Source organism: Argiope bruennichi, chromosome X2 (assembly GCF_947563725.1).
Source record: "Argiope bruennichi chromosome X2, qqArgBrue1.1, whole genome shotgun sequence".
Lineage (NCBI taxonomy): Eukaryota > Metazoa > Arthropoda > Arachnida > Araneae > Araneidae > Argiope > Argiope bruennichi.
Window position 1 is genome coordinate 37,855,172 of NC_079163.1, and position 21,790 is coordinate 37,876,961.

Here is a 21,790-nt window from a genome sequence, read left to right on the forward strand (position 1 = left end):
CAAATCTCTAGATTAACTGACATCCCAAATGAAGATATCCTGATTCTTTCTGACAGTTATTCTGCTTCAATTGCTCTTAAAAACATCCATTTAGATTAGCCTAAAATTATTCAACGTCTAGCCTCAAAAATTTTGACACACACGCCAGAGATTTACCGACGGTAGGCAAGACAAAGCCGACAGGGGGGCAAGCACAATATCTCTCATTTGGTTTCAAAATAACTCATAATAATTAATTTTACATTTAATTATTGTCATCAAGTATTATTTAGTATAAATATTATTTAGTATAAGTATTATTTAGTAAATCAAGTTTTATTTAGCTTCTTTTTTATTCAGATGCTGATCCTTTCTTTCATTGTTAAAACTTTACAAAAGAATTTGTAAAAAAAAAAAAAAAAAATATATATATTCTCAGTTTCTTTTAATGACCATCAAAAAATTGTCAATATTTCAGTCTATTTCTTTATGAGACTGTTGAGATTTAATTTCTCTGAGATCTAAAATTAGAAAAAAATATGGATATATTCCATTCTAGATTGCTGAATATTGATAGAAACACAAATTGCGCCAGAATGACGTGTCATACTAAATGAACAAATATATGCTCTTATTTTATATCAGAAGCTATATAAAAAAAGTTCAAAGAAAAAGTTTTATAAAAAAAACTTTCAAAAATCTAAAATAATAAATAAAAAATAGATTTTTCAGCGCAGTTCCCCCTACCTAAAACATCTGTTAAATCAGAATTGCAGCAACGAGCAGAAATTCAGCTGTGTTTCGAATCCGAGGATAATAAGTGCGCAACAAAAATACAACAATTTACATTTAATACAACAAAAAATTTACTATAGTTCTGACACGATCAATATAGAATGCGGTAAAGATACAATGATGTCGTTTCTTAAGAATACTGGAGAAAATATTTTGTAAATATATGTACAAACTTACTATTTTATGTAAGATATGAAAAATATTCTTATGAAAAATGGACTTCTTAAACATTAGATCCCCCATGTATTTATTTTTCAATATATATTTAGGCTTAAAAAAAACGGTAAATTTTATTAAGAAACAATTAGATCTTGAATATGAATTCCCCTATCTTCATTTTTAGGCATGCGTTTTTATGGTTAAGTACTTTTTTAATTTAAAGTTATTGCAAGTTAATATTCTTCCCAAAAAATGAGTTTTATCCCCTCAATTGCATGCATTGGTTTTTCTTAACCCCTTTGTATACAATGGCGAGTCTGATTCGCTATGGAATTACTAAATTTTTAACTTTAAATCTGCAATTAAGAAAAAGTATTAAGTAATTTAAAATGCAAAAATCACTTGAAAACGCATCATTACCTCAAATGCCCTTATATTATTCTTGGGATTAAAATAACAATAATTATCCCAAATAAGATCTGACATCTAATTAGGAAGTTAAGTAAATTCGTATGTCAAGGGGTTAATGTGTTATATATAAATATTCTATGAATAACAATTTTAATCATCCTTTTATCAAGACATCTTTATATAAAGTCTATTTAATAAAAATTTAGAAACATCTGAAATCATCTAGTTTTTGCTGCGAATAGTAATTGAAAGAAAAAAAAAATAAAATAAAAACGATACGTTCCCCGATTACATTGTCATAATATTGAATGCAGAGTTTGAATAATTTAGGAAGTAATTTATTTAACAAATTTAGTGCATACTTAGTTAAACTCTTTTAGTGTAACTAAAATGCTACCATACCACAAACATTTTTTTTTTTAATCATTAGTTGTAGTCGGTATTACCTCTTTCGTACAATAATTGTAGCTTGATAAATTAGATTGTTAAAGAAAACAGATATTTTACTGTAAATAAACTTAATTTGCAATTGTACAATTTACTTACTTCAGTAATTTATAAAGAAGCCCCATAATTTCATTACAGTAAAGTAACTTTTTTTTAGCATGCATATGCACAATCGTGGCAAAAAGAAAAAGAGTGTTTGATGAAATTTAGTTTAACCATTAATTAGATTTTAGTCGGGCAATTCTCATAATGAAATGAATAAAATAAATTTACCAATTCGTTATCGAGGAAGTAACAATTAGATGAATAAGACAACGATTAACTTCAGAAATTAAATTTGAATGATGAATTATGGAAAGCAACTCTATCGTCCTATTCATGAATGCTATCAAAGCTTCAATTTCTCTAATAATTCCACTGGCAGGTAATCGAAGTCCTCGATGAAAATAATTTTTTGCCATAATCTATGATAAAATCTTAGCCGAAGGGGAAAAGATTAGTCGAGAAAAATGTGGCGTCTTATTCACTTGTCAGCTTATTGATTATTCTGCTAAATATAATATAAAGCATATCCTGAATGAACATTATAACATTTAAATCAGATGACTGAGAATTTGGATTTAACATCGTCGACATCCATCGCATTAAAGTCTTAATCGACCGATCAAAATTTTTTGGCAAAATGCGACATATTTTATGTCTTATTCACATGCCACCTTGTCGGTTATATATTGCCAAAAGTAGTGAAAATTAAAAGCTTGATGAACGACATTTGAGTCAAATGTCCGAAAATCTGCTGGTATAGTCTTCGACATTCATCACATTTAGTTCACAGTCGGTCATTTAAAATTGTCGCAGAATGCGATATCTTATTCAGTTGGGTATATTGCCAAAACAAATGCAAATTATAAGTTAAATGAACGACATTTCAATCAAATGTCTGAAAATCTGCAGACTTAACGTCTTCGACACTCACAGCATTGAGTTCATAGTCAGCCGATCAAAAATTGCCAACAAAATGAGCCTATCACATTGTCGATATCTTATTCACTTGTTAGCTCCTTGGTTATATGTCAAAAGTAGTACAAATTGTAAGCTGACTGAACGACATTTAAATCAGATGTCTGAAAATCTGCGAACTTAACATCTTCGACATCCATTGCATTCAGTTCTTAGTTGATCTATGAGAAATTGGTCTATCAAAATACGCATTATTATTGACCTACCACTATATCGATTATTTTGCCAAAAATAGTCAAAACACTAGGGGTGGCGAATATTTTATGAGCGGTTATTACGTAGCCAATATCAAAAAGTCACAAATACCAGTGATCAATACTTTTCAAAGAGGGGTGAGATTCAAATCCTTGATACGATCCTACTGGTGATATTCCGATTACTAGAGATGCATAATCCACGATTTTTTGAATAACAAATAATTTTGCGATTGTTATTTTTAAATATTTTTTCCAAATATCTGTTATGTCAATCATATTATTAATTAAAAATTATTATTATTACTTAGTGTTAAATATAAAATTTATTAATTGTAATTAATACTTAATTTACTAATTTAAGTAACGTGTGATTGAAATAATTTATCTATTTCAACTTACTTCTAAAATTTGATTTTTTTTCAAAACTATTTATTTAATTTCTTTATTGGAGTAAACCATTTTCTGAAAAATTTAAATTAAATATATGTCATTTCTTTAAAATATTTACTTTAGTTCTCTATTTTACCAATAGATGGCGCCAGCAGTAAACAGACTATTTGTAATCAAAGTCATGTCACAAGCAATTAAAAATGATCTTTATGGAATAGTGCATCGTCAAATGCAAATATCGGAAAGCCAACGTCACTCCCATGAAGAGAAGCCGCGACTTCATACTTTCCAGTGAAGTCACTTCTCCGATAAATTTCAGTGATATGCTATTCAATGATACGATAATTCCAAGAATAACCGGTCCGTTCACTTTTCAATCCCTTCACAGGTTTTTTTTTTGTTCGAGATCTTCCATTGGACAGATCGTATCGATTGTTACTTTCTATTGTGATTCAAAACCTGTAATCGAAATATCACCAGTAAGATCGTACCAAGGATTTGAATCACACCCCTCTTTGAAAAGTATTGATCACTGGTATTTGTGACTTTATGATATTGGTTACGTAATAACCGCTCGTAAAATATTCGTCATCCCTACCGATTGCAGGTCTTGGAGCACGATAGAGAGTAACAATCGATACGATCTGTCCAATGGAAGCTCTCGAACAAGAGTTCAATCATGCATAGGGAAAGTCCCTTATCCACTGAAGTGAATGGACCGGTTATTCTGGGAATTTTCGTATCATTGAATTGCATATCACTGAAATTTATCGGAACAGTGACTTCACTGGAAAGTGCGAAGACACTGCTCCACTTTATGGGAGTGACCTTGACTTTCCGATATTCGCATCTGACGATACACTTTTTCATAAAGATAATTTTTAATTGCTTGTGACATGACTTTGATTGCATATAATCTGCTTACTGCTGGTGCCATCTATTGGTAGAATAGAGAACTAAAGTAAACATTTTAAAGAAATGAAATATATATTTAATTCAAATCTTTTCAGAAAATGGTTTACTCCAATAAAGAAATTAAATAAATAGTTTTGAAAATAAATCAAATTTAAGAAGTAAGCTGAAATAGATAAATGAATTCAATCACACGTTACTTAAATTAGTAAATTAAGTATCAATTAAAATTAATAAATTTTATATTTAATTCTAATTAATAAATTTTAATTAATAATATGATTTAAATAACATTTATTTGCAACAAATACTTAAAAATAACAACAGTAAAACAAATTGTTATTCAAAAAAGCCTTTATTATGCATCTCTAGATTTCAGTAAAGAAGGTCTAATCTCTAACTTTTCAGGAAGTTCGAATTTGCCAAAACAAAGGGCTAAGAAACTTACATTACTTTAAGGGCCTCTAAATACTTAATCGGGGCCTAAGGAAATAACTGAATACCCTCATATTCTATGTGGTTTGCCTGAAATGGTGAAATATGAGGAAAAGCAACAAAGGTCGTTATTACTTTTCATAGTTGTAAGGTTCTTATAAGCACTAATAATTTATGGTGAAGTTTGAACTAGCAACTTTAAGAAAATGAACTAAAAAAATAATAAGTAAATTTATATACATGTATATGGTGCAAAGTGATGAATAATAAAAAAAATGTAACCAACATTTGTGGTGAAATATATTCATTTCAGGATAGAGAAGTGAACTGAAAAATAAAATATTAGTTGTATACATTTTCAAATTATTTTTATTAGTAGCAAAGACGGACAAGTTGACTTTATGTTCGAGTTTTGATTTTTGTTAACCCGGCACAAGCTAAGAATCCGTTCAGGAGCATACGCCGGAAAACAAACCTCATTCCTTCCTTCCTTGACTTTATGACAGTTATAAATTTTATTTTAGTAATATCTCAGTAATATTAAGATTGGATTTGCTTAATATTTCTTTGAAAATAGAGTACGTTCGACAAAATTGTGGCAATCGTTTGCCATTAAGGTTGTGGACTTAAAGATAAGTTCTTCGATATTGGACTGAGTTTTGATTAACGTACCGAAGAACCTATCCTTTCATAAGCGTTATCGAAATACAGAATTGTTTGATTTCATAATGCCATATGAACGTATGCGTATTTTCCCTATTTTTTCATTTCATTTCCGATGTTAGCTTCAAATGCTCACCAATATATATATATTGGTTATTTTTGTTAAAATAAAGTAAACATGATTTGTAAATATTTATTAATTCATTTCATGTAGATCATGAGCGTTTCAAGGAGTCATATACAGAGACAAATAACTTCTTAGAATATCAATGATAATTTTTGGAATTCTTTTGGAAAATTGTAATTCTTGAATAATGTTTTCTTTTAATGTCAAAATTATGATATTAAACCAAATATCAGTAAAAATGCTTAATGATTTTAGATCTGGCTGCTTGTATTCACTATCGTATCTGCCTCGGATTTTCTTATTATAAAATCTTGATTGGGTCATACTTTTTCCTTCCTTTTTTTTAAAGCTAAAAGTTTTTATTAAGTGTGTTCTCTCTTTTCAATTATTTTTGTTTAATTCTAAAAATTTCAGTAAGTGTCGAAGATAGAAGAAATGGTGCAAAAGCATTTTTTATTTTTTATTTTGTACCATATTCAGCTTTTTCTTTTTTAACTTTGTTCTTAATTTTATTTATTTATTGTTGATAATGTTACTCTCTGAATGTCCCATTATTTTTTTATGTATATATTTCTAAACTTTGACTTTTTTAAGGTTAATGCAAAAGTATTTCACTATTTCTTTTCAAACACTGTAGCAACTATTTTTATATATAGTTACTATTTCTCTTTATAGGCATCAATATTAATTATGGTTCTTCATTATTACTTCTTTTTCAACATTATTTTCTGGTCACATTTATGCAGCCCATATATTTTTGGTTCTCTTAGACTTTTTTATGATATCTTTTATTTAATCACAACTTTCTGTCAATCTTTAAATGTTTTCTTATGTAATAGATCAGAAATAATTAACATGAATTTTAAAGTAGAGTACTTGCATTAATTTATTTAACATTTTTTTTTGTATTTTGTCTTTGCTTGTCTTTTATATATTCAAGATTTTTATTTAATTACCATTTTGTGTTAATATATTAATAAGTTCTAATGTAAGGGATCAGAAAAAAAGTAACCTGAATTATAAATTGGACCTTTGTTCAAGAATTCAAGAAATGTCTCTTTATACAACAAGTCATGAACTTATAGTATAAAATCAATATTTTTTACTTATTGCCACTTTATATTTTTCATTCTTTATGCTTGTTGCTACTGCAACAGAGTATTAGATCTCATTATTCTCATTTTAATATTTTACTTCTAATTGTACCGTTCACCTAAAATGTTTGTATTAAAGAAAATACTTCTAAGACTATTTCATTTAATTTCAAATATTCGAACATTTTTAAGTGTTATTAAGTCTGATTATGTTTCTCATTCCAATATATACTTTTCTCAAGCTTTTTATAGAATTAGAAACTGAAAATATTGCTTTTTTAGGATATAAGGTATTTGAAAATGTAAAGTTTATTTCTTTGGCCTATCAAGAAAACCATGATCAGTTGTTACTACATTGGAATTTTAATTATATCTAAAATCTCAGCTACATACTAATGTCAATGCAGAATGAATTCTGCTTTCTCTCTGATGAACTTAATAATGAATCTGTATTTCGAAAAACTGAGAATGGGATTTGATGTGTAAATTTTTAAGTCTCTGAATTTTTAAAAATAATTATTTATGTCCTGATGTGTATGTGTTTTACATTTCTTTAACAATACTGCATGTTGAATTTAAACATTTTTTGCTTACCTTTTATAGGTATAAAAAGTTATGAAAGGGACTTGGTTGAAATGCAAAGAGGGAAATAAACTAATCTTAAGACATTAATCAGGTATGTATATTTTTGTTTGTCTTTCATATTTTCAAGTTTTTTTATTTAATCACCACTTTGTGTTCATATTTATATGTGTTCTAATGTAAGGGATGAGAAAAAAGTAACATGAATTATAAATTGGTTTTTTGTCCTTGAATTGGAGAAATGTGTCTTGATACAACAAATCATGAATTTATGGCATAAAGTCAATGTTTTTCCTTCTTGCCACTTTATATTTGTATTTTTCATTCTTTATGCTTGTTGCTCCTGCAACAGAATATTTGATCTCATTATTCTCATTTTGATATTTTACTTCTTACCGTTCACTTAAAATGTTTGTACTAAAGAAAATACTTCTAAGACTATTTCATTTTATTTCAAATATTAGAACATTTCTAAGTGTTATTAAGTCTGATTATCTTTCTCATTCCAATATATACTTTTCACAACCTTTTTATAGAATTAGAAACTGAAAATATTGCTTTTTTAGGTTATAAGGTATTTGAAAATGTAAAGTTTATTTCTTTGGCCTATCAAGAAAAGTATGATCAGTTGTTACTACATTGGAATTTTAATTATATATAAAATCTCAGCTACATACTAATGTCAATGCAGAATGAATTCTGCTTTCTCTCTGATGAACTTAATAATTAATCTGTATTTCGAAAAACTGAGAATGAGATTTGATGTGTAAATTTTTAAGTCTCTGAATTTTTAAAAATAATTATTTATGTCCTGATGTGTATGTGTTTTACATTTCTTTAACAAAACTGTATGTTGAATTTAAACATTTTTTGCTTATATTTTATAGGTATAAAAAGTTATGAAAGCGACTTGGTTGAAATGCAAAGAGGGAGCTAAACTAATCTTAAGACATTAATCAAGTATGTATATTTTTGTTTGTCTTTCATATTTTCACGTTTTTTTATTTAATCACCACTTTGTGTTCATATTTATATGTGTTCTAATGTAAGGGATGAGAAAAAAGTAACATGAATTATAAATTGGTTCTTTGTCCTTGAATTGGAGAAATGTGTCTTGATACAACAAGTCATGAACTTATAGTATAAAATCAATATTTTTTACTTATTGCCACTTTATATTTTTCATTCTTTATGCTTGTTGCTACTGCAACAGAGTATTAGATCTCATTATTCTCATTTTAATATTTTACTTCTAATTGTACCGTTCACCTAAAATGTTTGTATTAAAGAAAATACTTCTAAGACTATTTCATTTAATTTCAAATATTCGAACATTTTTAAGTGTTATTAAGTCTGATTATGTTTCTCATTCCAATATATACTTTTCTCAAGCTTTTTATAGAATTAGAAACTGAAAATATTGCTTTTTTAGGATATAAGGTATTTGAAAATGTAAAGTTTATTTCTTTGGCCTATCAAGAAAACCATGATCAGTTGTTACTACATTGGAATTTTAATTATATCTAAAATCTCAGCTACATACTAATGTCAATGCAGAATGAATTCTGCTTTCTCTCTGATGAACTTAATAATGAATCTGTATTTCGAAAAACTGAGAATGGGATTTGATGTGTAAATTTTTAAGTCTCTGAATTTTTAAAAATAATTATTTATGTCCTGATGTGTATGTGTTTTACATTTCTTTAACAATACTGCATGTTGAATTTAAACATTTTTTGCTTACCTTTTATAGGTATAAAAAGTTATGAAAGGGACTTGGTTGAAATGCAAAGAGGGAAATAAACTAATCTTAAGACATTAATCAGGTATGTATATTTTTGTTTGTCTTTCATATTTTCAAGTTTTTTTATTTAATCACCACTTTGTGTTCATATTTATATGTGTTCTAATGTAAGGGATGAGAAAAAAGTAACATGAATTATAAATTGGTTTTTTGTCCTTGAATTGGAGAAATGTGTCTTGATACAACAAATCATGAATTTATGGCATAAAGTCAATGTTTTTCCTTCTTGCCACTTTATATTTGTATTTTTCATTCTTTATGCTTGTTGCTCCTGCAACAGAATATTTGATCTCATTATTCTCATTTTGATATTTTACTTCTTACCGTTCACTTAAAATGTTTGTACTAAAGAAAATACTTCTAAGACTATTTCATTTTATTTCAAATATTAGAACATTTCTAAGTGTTATTAAGTCTGATTATCTTTCTCATTCCAATATATACTTTTCACAACCTTTTTATAGAATTAGAAACTGAAAATATTGCTTTTTTAGGTTATAAGGTATTTGAAAATGTAAAGTTTATTTCTTTGGCCTATCAAGAAAAGTATGATCAGTTGTTACTACATTGGAATTTTAATTATATATAAAATCTCAGCTACATACTAATGTCAATGCAGAATGAATTCTGCTTTCTCTCTGATGAACTTAATAATTAATCTGTATTTCGAAAAACTGAGAATGAGATTTGATGTGTAAATTTTTAAGTCTCTGAATTTTTAAAAATAATTATTTATGTCCTGATGTGTATGTGTTTTACATTTCTTTAACAAAACTGTATGTTGAATTTAAACATTTTTTGCTTATATTTTATAGGTATAAAAAGTTATGAAAGCGACTTGGTTGAAATGCAAAGAGGGAGCTAAACTAATCTTAAGACATTAATCAAGTATGTATATTTTTGTTTGTCTTTCATATTTTCACGTTTTTTTATTTAATCACCACTTTGTGTTCATATTTATATGTGTTCTAATGTAAGGGATGAGAAAAAAGTAACATGAATTATAAATTGGTTCTTTGTCCTTGAATTGGAGAAATGTGTCTTGATACAACAAGTCATGAACTTATAGTATAAAATCAATATTTTTTACTTATTGCCACTTTATATTTTTCATTCTTTATGCTTGTTGCTACTGCAACAGAGTATTAGATCTCATTATTCTCATTTTAATATTTTACTTCTAATTGTACCGTTCACCTAAAATGTTTGTATTAAAGAAAATACTTCTAAGACTATTTCATTTAATTTCAAATATTCGAACATTTTTAAGTGTTATTAAGTCTGATTATGTTTCTCATTCCAATATATACTTTTCTCAAGCTTTTTATAGAATTAGAAACTGAAAATATTGCTTTTTTAGGATATAAGGTATTTGAAAATGTAAAGTTTATTTCTTTGGCCTATCAAGAAAACCATGATCAGTTGTTACTACATTGGAATTTTAATTATATCTAAAATCTCAGCTACATACTAATGTCAATGCAGAATGAATTCTGCTTTCTCTCTGATGAACTTAATAATGAATCTGTATTTCGAAAAACTGAGAATGGGATTTGATGTGTAAATTTTTAAGTCTCTGAATTTTTAAAAATAATTATTTATGTCCTGATGTGTATGTGTTTTACATTTCTTTAACAATACTGCATGTTGAATTTAAACATTTTTTGCTTACCTTTTATAGGTATAAAAAGTTATGAAAGGGACTTGGTTGAAATGCAAAGAGGGAAATAAACTAATCTTAAGACATTAATCAGGTATGTATATTTTTGTTTGTCTTTCATATTTTCAAGTTTTTTTATTTAATCACCACTTTGTGTTCATATTTATATGTGTTCTAATGTAAGGGATGAGAAAAAAGTAACATGAATTATAAATTGGTTTTTTGTCCTTGAATTGGAGAAATGTGTCTTGATACAACAAATCATGAATTTATGGCATAAAGTCAATGTTTTTCCTTCTTGCCACTTTATATTTGTATTTTTCATTCTTTATGCTTGTTGCTCCTGCAACAGAATATTTGATCTCATTATTCTCATTTTGATATTTTACTTCTTACCGTTCACTTAAAATGTTTGTACTAAAGAAAATACTTCTAAGACTATTTCATTTTATTTCAAATATTAGAACATTTCTAAGTGTTATTAAGTCTGATTATGTTTCTCATTCCAATATATACTTTTCACAACCTTTTTATAGAATTAGAAACTGAAAATATTGCTTTTTTAGGTTATAAGGTATTTGAAAATGTAAAGTTTATTTCTTTGGCCTATCAAGAAAAGTATGATCAGTTGTTACTACATTGGAATTTTAATTATATATAAAATCTCAGCTACATACTAATGTCAATGCAGAATGAATTCTGCTTTCTCTCTGATGAACTTAATAATTAATCTGTATTTCGAAAAACTGAGAATGAGATTTGATGTGTAAATTTTTAAGTCTCTGAATTTTTAAAAATAATTATTTATGTCCTGATGTGTATGTGTTTTACATTTCTTTAACAAAACTGTATGTTGAATTTAAACATTTTTTGCTTATATTTTATAGGTATAAAAAGTTATGAAAGCGACTTGGTTGAAATGCAAAGAGGGAGCTAAACTAATCTTAAGACATTAATCAAGTATGTATATTTTTGTTTGTCTTTCATATTTTCACGTTTTTTTATTTAATCACCACTTTGTGTTCATATTTATATGTGTTCTAATGTAAGGGATGAGAAAAAAGTAACATGAATTATAAATTGGTTCTTTGTCCTTGAATTGGAGAAATGTGTCTTGATACAACAAATCATGAATTTATGGCATAAAGTCAATGTTTTTCCTTCTTGCCACTTTCTATTTGTATTTTTCATTCTTTATGCTTGTTGCTCCTGCAACAGAATATTTGATCTCATTATTCTCATTTTGATATTTTACTTCTAATTGTACCGTTCACTTAAAATGTTTGTACTAAAGAAAATACTTCTAAGACTATTTCATTTTATTTCAATTATTAGAACATTTCTAAGTGTTATTAAGTCTGATCATGTTTCTCATTCCAATATATACTTTTCACAACCTTTTTATAGAATTAGAAACTGAAAATATTGCTTTTTTAGGTTATAAGGTATTTGAAAATGTAAAGTTTATTTCTTTGGCCTATCAAGAAAAGTATGATCAGTTGTTACTACATTGGAATTTTAATTATATATAAAATCTCAGCTACATACTAATGTCAATGCAGAATGAATTCTGCTTTCTCTCTGATGAACTTAATAATTAATCTGTATTTCGAAAAACTGAGAATGAGATTTGATGTGTAAATTTTTAAGTCTCTGAATTTTTAAAAATAATTATTTATGTCCTGATGTGTATGTGTTATACATTTCTTTAACAAAACTGCATGTTGAATTTAAACATTTTTTGCTTATCTTTTATAGGTATAAAAAGTTATGAAAGCGACTTGGTTGAAATGCAAAGAGGGAGCTAAACTAATCTTAAGACATTAATCAAGTATGTATATTTTTGTTTGTCTTTCATATTTTCAAGTTTTTTTATTTAATCACCACTTTGTGTTCATATTTATATGTGTTCTAATGTAAGGGATGAGAAAAAAGTAATATGAATTATAAATTGGTTCTTTGTCCTTGAATTGGAGAAATGTGTCTTGATACAACAAATCATGAATTTATGGCATAAAGTCAATGTTTTTCCTTCTTGCCACTTTCTATTAGTATTTTTCATTATTTATGCTTGTTGCTCCTGCAACAGAATATTTGATCTCATTATTCTCATTTTGATATTTTACTTCTAATTGTACCGTTCACTTAAAATGTTTGTACTAAAGAAAATACTTCTAAGACTATTTCATTTAATTTCATATATTCGAACATTTTTAAGTGTTATTAAGTCTAATTATGTTTCTCATTCCAATATATACTTTTCTCAACCTTTTTAAAGAATTAGAAACTGAAAATATTGCTTTTTTATTTTATAAGGTATTTGAAAATGTAAAGTTTATTTCTTTGGCCTATCAAGAAAAGTATGATCAGTTGTTACTACATTTGAATTTTAATTATATATAAAATGTCAGCTACATACTAATGTCAATGCAGAATGAATTCTGCTTTCTCTCTAATGAACTTAATAATGAATCTGTATTTCGAAAAACTGAGAATGGGATTTGATGTGTAAATTTTTAAGTCTCTGAATTTTTAAAAATAATTATTTATGTCCTGATGTGTATGTGTTTTACATTTCTTTAACAATACTGCATGTTGAATTTAAACATTTTTTGCTTACCTTTTATAGGTATAAAAAGTTATGAAAGGGACTTGGTTGAAATGCAAAGAGGGAAATAAACTAATCTTAAGACATTAATCAGGTATGTATATTTTTGTTTGTCTTTCATATTTTCAAGTTTTTTATTTAATCATCACTTTGTGTTCATATTTATATGTGTTCTAATGTAAGGGATGAGAAAAAAGTAACATGAATTATAAATCGGTTCTTTGTCCTTGAATTGGAGAAATGTGTCTTGATACAACAAATCATGAATTTATGGCATAAAGTCAATGTTTTTGATTCTTGCCACTTTATATTTGTATTTTTCATTCTTTATGCTTGTTGCTCCTGCAACAGAATATTTGATCTCATTATTCTCATTTTGATATTTTACTTCTAATTGTACCGTTCACTTAAAATGTTTGTACTAAAGAAAATACTTCTAAGACTATTTCATTTTATTTCAAATATTAGAACATTTCTAAGTGTTATTAAGTCTGATTATGTTTCTCATTCCAATATATACTTTTCACAACCTTTTTATAGAATTAGAAACTGAAAATATTGCTTTTTTAGGTTATAAGGTATTTGAAAATGTAAAGTTTATTTCTTTGGCCTATCAAGAAAAGTATGATCAGTTGTTACTACATTGGAATTTTAATTATATATAAAATCTCAGCTACATACTAATGTCAATGCAGAATGAATTCTGCTTTCTCTCTGATGAACTTAATAATTAATCTGTATTTCGAAAAACTGAGAATGAGATTTGATGTGTAAATTTTTAAGTCTCTGAATTTTTAAAAATAATTATTTATGTCCTGATGTGTATGTGTTTTACATTTCTTTAACAAAACTGCATTTTGAATTTAAACATTTTTTGCTTATCTTTTATAGGTATAAAAAGTTATGAAAGCGACTTGGTTGAAATGCAAAGAGGGAGCTAAACTAATCTTAAGACATTAATCAAGTATGTATATTTTTGTTTGTCTTTCATATTTTCACGTTTTTTTTATTTAATCACCACTTTGTGTTCATATTTATATGTGTTCTAATGTAAGGGATGAGAAAAAAGTAACATGAATTATAAATTGGTTCTTTGTCCTTGAATTGGAGAAATGTGTCTTGATACAACAAATCATGAATTTATGGCATAAAGTCAATGTTTTTCCTTCTTGCCACTTTCTATTAGTATTTTTCATTATTTATGCTTGTTGCTCCTGCAACAGAATATTTGATCTCATTATTCTCATTTTGATATTTTACTTCTAATTGTACCGTTCACTTAAAATGTTTGTACTAAAGAAAATACTTCTAAGACTATTTCATTTAATTTCATATATTCGAACATTTTTAAGTGTTATTAAGTCTAATTATGTTTCTCATTCCAATATATACTTTTCTCAACCTTTTTAAAGAATTAGAAACTGAAAATATTGCTTTTTTATTTTATAAGGTATTTGAAAATGTAAAGTTTATTTCTTTGGCCTATCAAGAAAAGTATGATCAGTTGTTACTACATTTGAATTTTAATTATATATAAAATGTCAGCTACATACTAATGTCAATGCAGAATGAATTCTGCTTTCTCTCTAATGAACTTAATAATGAATCTGTATTTCGAAAAACTGAGAATGGGATTTGATGTGTAAATTTTTAAGTCTCTGAATTTTTAAAAATAATTATTTATGTCCTGATGTGTATGTGTTTTACATTTCTTTAACAATACTGCATGTTGAATTTAAACATTTGTTGCTTACCTTTTATAGGTATAAAAAGTTATGAAAGGGACTTGGTTGAAATGCAAAGAGGGAGCTAAACTAAACTTAAAACATTAATCAGGTATGTATATTTTTGTTTGTTTTTCATATTTTCAAGTTTTTTTTATTTAATCACCACTTTGTGCTCATATTTAAATGTGTTCTAATGTAAGGGATGAGAAAAAACTAACATGAATTATAAATTGGTTCTTTGTCCTTGAATTGGAGAAATGTGTCTTGATACAACAAATCATGAATTTATGGCATAGAGTCAATGTTTTTCCTTCTTGCCACTTTCTATTTGTATTTTTCATTCTTTATGCTTGTTGCTCCTGCAGCAGAATATTTTATCTCATTATTCTCATTTTGATATTTTACTTCTAATTGTACCGTTCACTTAAAATGTTTGTACTAAAGAAAATACTTCTAAGACTATTTCATTTAATTTCAAATATTCGAACATTTCTAAGTATTATTAAGTCTGATTATGTTTCTCATTCCAATATATACTTTTCTCAACCTTTTTATAGAATTAGAAACTGAAAATATTGCTTTTTTAGGATATAAGGTATTTGAAAATGTAAAGTTTATTTCTTTGGCCTATCAAGAAAAGTATGATCAGTTGTTACTACATTTGAATTTTCATTATATATAAAATCTCAGCTACATACTAATGTCAATGCAGAATGAATTCTGCTTTCTCTCTGATGAACTTAATAATTAATCTGTATTTCGAAAAACTGAGAATGGGATTTGATGTGTAAATTTTTAAGTCTCTGAATTTTTAAAAATAATTATTTTTGTCCTGATGTGTATGTGTTTTACATTTCTTTAACAATACTGCATGTTGAATTTAAACATTTTTTGCTTACCTTTTATAGGTATAAAAAGTTATGAAAGGGACTTGGTTGAAATGCAAAGAGGGAGCTAAACTAAACTTAAGACATTAATCAGGTATGTATATTTTTGTTTGTTTTTCATATTTTCAAGTTTTTTTTATTTAATCACCACTTTGTGTTCATATTTAAATGTGTTCTAATGTAAGGGATGAGAAAAAACTAACATGAATTATAAATTGGTTCTTTGTCCTTGAATTGGAGAAATGTGTCTTGATACAACAAATCATGAATTTATGGCATAAAGTCAATGTTTTTCCTTCTTGCCACTTTCTATTTGTATTTTTCATTCTTTATGCTTGTTGCTCCTGCAACAGAATATTTTATCTCATTATTCTCATTTTGATATTTTACTTCTAATTGTACCGTTCACTTAAAATGTTTGTACTAAAGAAAATACTTCTAAGACTATTTCATTTAATTTCAAATATTCGAACATTTCTAAGTATTATTAAGTCTGATTATGTTTCTCATTCCAATATATACTTTTCTCAACCTTTTTATAGAATTAGAAACTGAAAATACTGCTTTTTTAGGATATAAGGTATTTGAAAATGTAAAGTTTATTTCTTTGGCCTATCAAGAAAAGTATGATCAGTTGTTACTACATTTGAATTTTCATTATATATAAAATCTCAGCTACATACTAATGTCAATGCAGAATGAATTCTGCTTTCTCTCTGATGAACTTAATAATTAATCTGTATTTCGAAAAACTGAGAATGGGATTTGATGTGTAAATTTTTAAGTCTCTGAATTTTTAAAAATAATTATTTATGTCCTGATGTGTATGTGTTTTACATTTCTTTAACAATACTGAATGTTGAATTTAAACATTTTTTGCTTACCTTTTATAGGTATAAAAAGTTATGAAAGGGACTTGGTTGAAATGCAAAGAGGGAGCTAAACTAAACTTAAGACATTAATCAGGTATGTATATTTTTGTTTGTCTTTCATATTTTCAAGTTTTTTTTATTGAATTACCACTTTGTGTTCATATTTAAATGTGTTCTAATGTAAGGGATGAGAAAAAAGTAACATGAATTATGAATTGGTTCTTTGTCCTTGAATTGGAGAAATGTGTCTTGATACAAAGAATCATGAATTAATGGCATAAAATCAATGTTTTTCCTTCTTGCCACTTTCTTTTTGTTTTTTTCATTCTTTATGCTTGTTGCTGCTGCAACAGAATATTCTGTCTCATTATTCTCATTTTGATATTTTACTTCTAATTTAAATGTTCACATAAAACGTTTGTATTAAAGAAAATACTTCTAAGACTATTTCTTTTAATTTCAATTATTGGAACATTTCTAAGTGTTATGAAGTCTGATTATGTTTCTCATTCCAGTATATACTTTTCTCAAGCTTTTTATAGAATTTGAAACTGAAAATATTGCTTTTTTCGGATATAAGGTATTTGAAAATGTAAAGTTTATTTCTTTGGTTTATCGGGAAAAGTTTGATCAGTTGTTACTACAATTAAATTTTAATTAAATCTAAAATCTCTGCTACATACTAATGTCAATGCAGAATGAAATCTGCTTTCTCTCTGATGAACTTAAGATTTAATCTGTATTTCCAAAATCTGAGAATGGGATTTGATGTGTAAATTTTTAAGTCTCTGAATGTTTAAAAATAATTATTTATGTCCTGATGTGTATGTGTTTAACATTTCTTTAAGATTACAGCATGTTGAATTTAAACATTTTTTGCTTACCTTTTATAGGTATAAAAAGTTATAAAATCGACTTGGTTGACATGCAAAGAGGGAGCTAAACTAATCTTAAGACATTAATCAGGTATGTATATTTTTGTTTGTGTTTCATATTTTCAAGTTTTTTTTTATTAATTACCACTTTGTGTTCATATTTAAATGTGTTCTAATGTAAGGGATGAGAAAAAAGTAACATGAATTATGAATTGGTTCTTTGTCCTTGAATTGGAGAAATGTGTCTTGATACAACAAATCATGAATTTATGGCATAAAATCAATGTTTTTCCTTCTTGCCACTTTCTTTTTGTTTTTTTCATTCTTTATGCTTGTTGCTGCATCAACAGAATATTCGGTCTCATTATTTTCATGTTGATATTTTACTTCTAATTTAAATGTTCACATAAAACGTTTGTATTAAAGAAAATACTTCTAAGACTATTTCTTTTAATTTCAAATATTGGAACATTTCTAAGTGTTATTAAGTCTGATTATGTTTCTCATTCCACTATATACTTTTCTCAAGCTTTTTATAGAATTTGAAATTGAAAATATTGCTTTTTTGGATATAAGATATTTGAAAATGTAAAGTTTATTTCTTTGGCCTATCAAGAAAAGTATGATCAGTTGTTACTACATTGGAATTTTAATTATATATAAAATCTCAGCTACATACTAATGTCAATGCAGAATGAATTCTGCTTTCTCTCTGATGAACTTAATAATTAATCTGTATTTCCAAAATCTGAGAATGGGATTTGATGTGTAAATTTTTAAGTCTCTGAATGTTTAAAAATAATTATTTATGTCCTGATGTGTATGTGTTTTACATTTTTTTAAGAATACAGCATGTTGAATTTAAACATTTTTTGCTTACCTTTTATAGGTATAAAAAATTATTAATCGACTTGTTTGTGTTTCATATTTTCAAGTTTTTTTTTTTATTAATTACCACTTTGTGTTCATATTTAAATGTGTTCTAATGTAAGGGATGAGGAAAAAGTAACATGAATTATGAATTGGTTCTTTGTCCTTGAATTGGGGAAATGTGTCTTGATACAAAGAATCATGAATTTATGGCATAAAAAATATGTTTCTCCTTCTTGCCACTCTCTATTTGTATTTTTCATTCTTTATGCTTGTTGCTGCTGCAACAGAATATTCGGTCTCATTATTGCAGGGGTGTTTGTGCTCCGGGGAATCCCCGGAATTCCGGGGATTTTGAACTTCGATACCCGGAAATTCCGGGGATCGTCGTTCAAAAGGAAGTAGGAATAATAATGAATTATTTATTTTGATCTGGGTAATTTTGTTTGCTTTGAAAGCAGAAAACGCAAGGTCAGTGTGTGTGGTGAAAACTTTTCCTTTCTTTCTCCAAAGGCAGTGATAATGCGTGAAAGGGGGGGGGACTTCTTTTTTGATCTTTCCTTATTGCGAGTTATGACTCATTCCCCCGGTTCTCGGACATTCTCTTCTGGATTCTTTTCGGCAAGTAGGCGCGGCAGAAAAAAAAAAGGAGAAACTTCGTTCGACCAGATGTGTCATCACGTGACTCTGGGTTCAAAGGTCTTATCTCTTCTGGCGTGGCGCCAATAAGTAGAGAAAGGGGATTTTTCGCCGTATTAGCTATTTGTCATTGATCGCTTCGCAACTTTTTTTTCTCCGCTGTGTAAAATTTTCTTTTCATTTATTGATGCATGTGTAAATGTTTCGTTTCGTTTATTGAAATATTTTTTTATTTATGTAAGCAAGAGAATTTCGCTATGAAATTTCTCGATATAAATAGTGATATTATACAATTAGAAGAAAGTGTCCGGAATGCATTTAGGTGGAATTCGATTGAACGGAGAGATGGTAATGGGGATACCATCGGCACATGGTGCAAGAAAATAAATGTTGCTGGACAAGCATATTGTGTTTTTTATAACTCACTGCTGAAGTATGGTGGGGAAGGATTCAAGGCTTCCACAAATCATTCTAAAACTGTGACGCACATAGAATATTCAAAGTGCATTAGACATTCAATGACTTTAAGTAATTATGCTAATTCAAAAAATACTGTTGACTTACTGGAGACTGATGCTCGGCCATTGGATACAGTGACAAGAAAAGCACGCCAAGAGGTATTAATAACTTCGTTTATCGCCGAGAATTCTCTTTCTTTCAATGTAGCTCCCAATTTAATTGAACTCTGCAAACAGTTGAGCCGCAAGGCACTAAACTCGTTGGAAATGTCCAGGATTACTGCATGTTATAAGATGAAATATGGGCTCGCAAAAACTATTAAGGAAAATATCATTAAAACTTTAAAGGAGACTTCATTTTCTCTAAATTTGGATGAAAGTACTAGCAATGCTCAAGAAAGTATACTGGCAATATTGGTGCAGTTTTATGAAAACAATCAAAATGAAGTTGTAGTTCATCATTTTGCATCTCTAAAGATGGAATCTTGCAATTCAGAAGCTGTTTTTAAAGCAGTTGTTAATACTATTGAAGATAATAATATTCCATGGGCAAACTTAATTAGTGTATTAATGGACTCATGTAACACCATGTGTGGAAAAAAAAAGGGTGTTGAAACCAGACTACGATCAAACAAAGCACCCCACTTACTAGATATTAATGGTGACACATGTCACACAGATAATAACTGTGCAAAAAAATTTGCTTCATGTTTTGATAAATACGTAAAAGATTTATTTGATGACATCTATTTCGATATGAAAAGCTGCAGTAAAAGAGAATTTTTTCAAAATCAGTGAATCCCTTGCCATTAAAAAACTTAAGCCCTTGAAGAGACCAGACCATAGGTGGGTGTACATTTTATGTGTTTTAGAAAGAATCAAAGATCTGTGGGATGCTCTTATTGCATTTTATTTTCACTACTTGGATAAAACTGATAAAGGGGATTATTTTTCTTATGTTGAAACTGTATACAATAAAAGAAATATTTCTGCAGCTCAGAAAAAAATTGTTGAAGGGGTGTATTCTTGCTTGCATTCCCAACAACTCACAAAGAATGCTTTAACTCGGAAAAAAAGAATACTAAAAGGGTTATTTGTTATGCAAAACAAAACTTTATTGCATATGGCATTATATTCAGCAGTATTACCAGATTTCAACACATATATTAAATTATTTGTAACAAAAAAAAACCAATATTTCATTTAATACATTCCAGTATTTATAAATTGATGGAAAAAATTTTCTGTTTTTTAATGAAGCCAGAAAATATAGAGTGCACATCTTATAATGATTTATTAAAGGTTGATGTCACAAATCCAGAATTCCATCTACCTAGCAAAGTAATATTTACTGATGCAGAAGCTTCCACTCTCCTGAAGAAATTATCAAAAAATCATCCAATAGCAAAAGAATTCCAAATTTCTCTGATGAAAGCTTATACTAATACAGCACAGCATATGAAACAGAAATTACCCCTTAAAAATTCATATCTAATTAGTTTTACAGCATTAGATCCAGAGCTAAGAGGTAAAACCAGTACAATATTAGCTTTTGAAAAATTATCATCTTTTATGTCCCATATTTTTAGTGATAATGGAAAGTCAAAAGTAGAAGCTGAAATAAGGTTATACCAGAGTGATATTGATATCACCAAAGAAATGCTCTACACATCTGATGAAAGTGGAAATCAAGTCAAGTGTACAATTGATAAATATTGGTCTAAAGTTTTTAATTTAAAAGATGATTTCACAAATGATTTTAAGTATCCTACATTGGCTAAATTGGTCAAAGCCTGAATTGGCTGCTTCCATGGCCCATTAGTGGAAAGTGCATTCAACTTAATGGATACACTTGTCACTGACTATAGAACCTCTCTTAAGATTGATTCCCTAGATGCAGTGCAGACTATTAAATATGATTTAATGGCTTCTAAAGAAACCTCATGTAAAAAATATGGCTCAAAAAAATCCAATTCACAAAGATCTCTTACTGAATATGAACAGAAGTTGGAAAACATATCAAGAGGACTTAAAAACATGTATTTCAGATGAGTCATCTATAAAAGTCTCTGAAAAACCTTCTACATTAGCAGAAAAGCAAACTGCTTCTACCTCTGCATGTGCAGTTCTCGAGGAAATTTCTTCAACTGTAAATGAGGAAAATAAAAGTCAACCTTCC

General features: G+C 27.7%; 1 long non-coding RNA gene across 1 annotated transcript; it reads left to right on the top strand.

Moving 5' to 3' along the window:
- Positions 1 to 7,230: 7,230 nt before the first annotated feature.
- LOC129961067 (uncharacterized) lies at positions 7,231 to 16,878 on the top strand. Its single transcript, XR_008783752.1, has 12 exons — positions 7,231 to 7,305; positions 8,099 to 8,171; positions 8,965 to 9,037; positions 9,831 to 9,903; positions 10,697 to 10,769; positions 11,563 to 11,635; positions 12,434 to 12,506; positions 13,305 to 13,377; positions 14,175 to 14,247; positions 15,047 to 15,119; positions 15,919 to 15,991; positions 16,791 to 16,878. It is a non-coding gene; the product is annotated as an uncharacterized LOC129961067 (long non-coding RNA).
- The last annotated feature ends 4,912 nt before the right edge of the window (positions 16,879 to 21,790 follow it).